The sequence below is a fragment of the Tasmannia lanceolata genome, unplaced genomic scaffold (genome assembly GCF_043159265.1).
Source record: "Tasmannia lanceolata isolate RefF3 unplaced genomic scaffold, GAP_Taslan_0.1 ptg000057l, whole genome shotgun sequence".
Taxonomy (NCBI): Eukaryota; Viridiplantae; Streptophyta; class Magnoliopsida; order Canellales; family Winteraceae; genus Tasmannia; species Tasmannia lanceolata.
The window spans coordinates 187,501-192,500 of record NW_027518734.1 but is presented as its reverse complement, the minus strand read 5'-3'; positions in this window follow the sequence as shown (position 1 = coordinate 192,500).

Sequence of the window (5,000 nt, the reverse complement as noted above, 5' to 3'; positions counted from 1 at the left end):
AGGCTAGCGTCCAAGGCTTGTGCGCATGGCTTGTGCGCAAGGCTTGTGTCCAAGGCTTTTGTGCAAGGCTCGTGCGCAAGGCTAGTGTGCAAGGCTTGTGCGCATTGGCAGGTAGCCCACCAGCATGCACGATCCAAATGCCACTCACGCGACAACACGGTGCCAAGCCGGGCATGGTGTGCACTCAAAACCAATCAACGGACAGAGGTCATGCGTCATGGGGGGGATCTAGCAAGGCCATGGGGAAGGTCATGGAGGACCTTGGAAGCAAGCGCAAGACGAGAGCGAATCGAACAAGGGGCCAGGACGGGGCCTTGTGCCCATGGTCTTCGCAAGACAGCGTCCAAGGCACCCGAAAGCCCAAGGGAACCCAAACCCGGCCGACACTTGCAATCGCACATGCTCTCTGCAACACACCATCAATGCCGCCCAACGGGGCCAGCACGAGCAGTCCTCCGCGGTCCCCTGGCCCTGCGCACGTTTGTCTTCGAAACCGAGCATCAATGCCACAGAAAGTGCCGGGGCGCCAGCTGGAGCCATCATCCGCGTTGCCATGGCTCGCTTGGCCTTGGCTTGCCAGGCCCCGACACGAGCAATCGCGCATTTTCTTTGCAACCGACCATCAATGCCGCCCAACGGGGCCAGCACGAGCAGTCATCCGCGGTCCCCTGGCCCTGCGCACGTTTGTCTTTGAAACCGAGCATCAATGCCACAGAAAGTGCCGGGGCGCCAGCTGGAGCCATCATCCGACGTGCCATGGCTCTGGTCCCATGGTCTTCGCAACCGAGCATTCGTGACACCCGCGGGGCCAGGACACCAACCCTTCCGACACGAGCATTCGCGCATGTTCTTTGGCCACACAACGGCGCCAGCACGAGCAAAATCATCCGCGGTGCGGTGGCCTTGCACGGCCTTTTGTCTTTGGAACCAACCATCAGTGCCACGGGAAGTGCCGGAGTCCCGGCATCCGCGGTGCCAAGTCATTGCGCCCTTGGTCTCTGCAGCGGGGCATGCCGGGCACTCCCAACCATTGCAAGCAAGCAAGCAAGCAAGAAAGAAAGTAAGTAAGTAAGTAAGTATTACATATAGGGGCGGGACATGCGGGGAGATCTGCGAAACGTGCATTACGGGGCACACGCGTACCTACCGGGGCATACCGACCCCTATTGGGGCACACGTGTGCATATCGGGGCATACCGGGCCTATCGGGGCACACGCGTACATACCGGGGCATACCGAGCCCTACTGGGGCACACGTGCGCATATCGGGGCGTACCAAGCCTATCGGGGCATACGCATGTATCCCAAGGCATACCGAGTCTATCCGGGCATACGCGTTCATACCGGGGCGTAACGGGCCTATCGGGGCATACTTGGGCATATCCGGGCAAAAAATGCCCAAAACTTGCGCAACCTTGGCAACCGTGGTCCATTCCTCTTTATATGCCTAGCCTTGCCAACCGTGGTCCATTCCTCACTATATGCCATGGCCTTGTGCCCATGGTCTTCCCAAGACAGCGTCCAAGGCCCCCGGAAGGCCAAGGGAGCCCAACCCAGCAATGCCCTGCTATGGCAAGCCAAGGCCAAGCATTCTGGTGCCTATCCGGGCAAAAATGCAATTCCTCTCTATATGCCTAGCCTTGGCAACCGTGGTCCATTCCCCACCATATGCCATGGCCTTGTGCCCATGGTCTTCCCAAGACAGTGTCCAAGGCGCCCGGAAGGCCAAGGGAGCCCAACCCAGCAATGCCCTGCTTTGGCAAGCCAAGGCCAAGCATTCCGGTGCCTAACCTTGGCAACCGTGGTCCTTTCCTCACCATATGCCATGGCCTTGTGCCCATGGTCTTCGCAAGACATCGTCCAAGGCGCCCAAAAGGCCAAGGGAGCCCAACCCAGCAATGCCTTGCTAGGACAAGCCAAGGCCAAGCATTCCGGTGCCTATCCGGGCAAAAACGCCCAAAGCATGCCCATTCCTTAGCCTATCCAGGCAAAAACGCCCAAAATCTGCACATTCTAGTGCCTATCCGGGCAAAAACGCCCACCAGCATGCCACCCTCCTATAGGGTTTGCGCAACCAACCAGCCTAACCACCAGTGGCAACCAAAGGTGCTGTTAGCGACGACTTCTGAAGACGCAACGAGACGCGACGTGTTTGCGCCCAGACGCGACGAGACGATGCGGGATCTGCGCCCAAGAATGCCTAGACCCGTCGACTTGATGCGGGATCAGCTCGCCCAAGCATGCCTAGTGTGCAAGGCCTGTGTGCAAGGCTAGTGTCCAAGGCTAGTGTGCAAGGCTCATGTGGAACGCTAGTGCGCAAGGCTAGTGCCCAAGGCTTGTGTGCCAGGCCCGTGTGCAAGGCTAGTGTCCAGGGCTTGTGTGCATTGCTTGAGTGCAAGGCTTGTGTGCATTGCTCGAGTGCATGGCTTGTGTGCAAGGGTTGTGCGCAAGGCTAGTGTGCGGGGCTTGTGCGCATGGCTAATGTGCACGGCTTGTGTGCATGGCTACCGTGCAAGGCTAGTTTGCATGGCTAGGGTGCAAGGCTCGCATGCGAGGCTAGTGTGCAAGGCTGCGTGCAAGGGAAGCGTGCAGGGCGAGTGTGCGAGGCCACTGTGCACGGCGCCAGCACTAGCGAGCCATCATCCGCGTTGCCATGGCTCGCTTGGCCTTGGCTTGCCAGGCCCCGACACGAGCAATCGCGCATTTTCTTTGCAACCGACCATCAATGCCGCCCAACGGGGCCAGCACGAGCAGTCCTCCGCGGTCCCCTGGCCCTGCGCACGTTTGTCTTTGAAACCGAGCATCAATGCCACAGAAAGTGCCGGGGCGCCAGCTGGAGCCATCATCCGACGTGCCATGGCTCGCTTGGCCTTGGCTTGCCGGGCCCCGACACGAGCAATCGCGCATTTTCTTTGCAACCGACCATCAATGCCGCCCAACGGGGCCAGCACGAGCAGTCATCCGCGGTCCCCTGGCCCTGCGCACGTTTGTCTTTGAAACCGAGCATCAATGCCACAGAAAGTGCCGGGGCGCCAGCTGGAGCCATCATCCGACGTGCCATGGCTCTGGTCCCATGGTCTTCGCAACCGAGCATTCGTGACACCCGCGGGGCCAGGACACCAACCCTTCCGACACGAGCATTCGCGCATGTTCTTTGGCCACACAACGGCGCCAGCACGAGCAAAATCATCCGCGGTGCGGTGGCCTTGCACGGCCTTTTGTCTTTGGAACCAACCATCAGTGCCACGGGAAGTGCCGGAGTCCCGGCATCCGCGGTGCCAAGTCATTGCGCCCTTGGTCTCTGCAGCGGGGCATGCCGGGCACTCCCAACCATTGCAAGCAAGCAAGCAAGCAAGAAAGAAAGTAAGTAAGTAAGTAAGTATTACATATAGGGGCGGGACATGCGGGGAGATCTGCGAAACGTGCATTACGGGGCACACGCGTACCTACCGGGGCATACCGACCCCTATTGGGGCACACGTGTGCATATCGGGGCATACCGGGCCTATCGGGGCACACGCGTACATACCGGGGCATACCGAGCCCTACTGGGGCACACGTGCGCATATCGGGGCGTACCAAGCCTATCGGGGCATACGCATGTATCCCAAGGCATACCGAGTCTATCCGGGCATACGCGTTCATACCGGGGCGTAACGGGCCTATCGGGGCATACTTGGGCATATCCGGGCAAAAAATGCCCAAAACTTGCGCAACCTTGGCAACCGTGGTCCATTCCTCTCTATATGCCTAGCCTTGCCAACCGTGGTCCATTCCTCACTATATGCCATGGCCTTGTGCCCATGGTCTTCCCAAGACAGCGTCCAAGGCCCCCGGAAGGCCAAGGGAGCCCAACCCAGCAATGCCCTGCTATGGCAAGCCAAGGCCAAGCATTCCGGTGCCTATCCGGGCAAAAATGCAATTCCTCTCTATATGCCTAGCCTTGGCAACCGTGGTCCATTCCCCACCATATGCCATGGCCTTGTGCCCATGGTCTTCCCAAGACAGTGTCCAAGGCGCCCGGAAGGCCAAGGGAGCCCAACCCAGCAATGCCCTGCTTTGGCAAGCCAAGGCCAAGCATTCCGGTGCCTAACCTTGGCAACCGTGGCCCTTTCCTCACCATATGCCATGGCCTTGTGCCCATGGTCTTCGCAAGACATCGTCCAAGGCGCCCAAAAGGCCAAGGGAGCCCAACCCAGCAATGCCTTGCTAGGACAAGCCAAGGCCAAGCATTCCGGTGCCTATCCGGGCAAAAACGCCCAAAGCATGCCCATTCCTTAGCCTATCCAGGCAAAAACGCCCAAAATCTGCACATTCTAGTGCCTATCCGGGCAAAAACGCCCACCAGCATGCCACCCTCCTATAGGGTTTGCGCAACCAACCAGCCTAACCACCAGTGGCAACCAAAGGTGCTGTTAGCGACGACTTCTGAAGACGCAACGAGACGCGACGTGTTTGCGCCCAGACGCGACGAGACGATGCGGGATCTGCGCCCAAGAATGCCTAGACCCGTCGACTTGATGCGGGATCAGCTCGCCCAAGCATGCCTAGTGTGCAAGGCCTGTGTGCAAGGCTAGTGTCCAAGGCTAGTGTGCAAGGCTCATGTGGAACGCTAGTGCGCAAGGCTAGTGCCCAAGGCTTGTGTGCCAGGCCCGTGTGCAAGGCTAGTGTCCAGGGCTTGTGTGCATTGCTTGAGTGCAAGGCTTGTGTGCATTGCTCGAGTGCATGGCTTGTGTGCAAGGGTTGTGCGCAAGGCTAGTGTGCGGGGCTTGTGCGCATGGCTAATGTGCACGGCTTGTGTGCATGGCTACCGTGCAAGGCTAGTTTGCATGGCTAGGGTGCAAGGCTCGCATGCGAGGCTAGTGTGCAAGGCTGCGTGCAAGGGAAGCGTGCAGGGCGAGTGTGCGAGGCCACTGTGCACGGCGCCAGCACTAGCGAGCCATCATCCGCGTTGCCATGGCTCGCTTGGCCTTGGCTTGCCAGGCCCCGACACGAGCAAT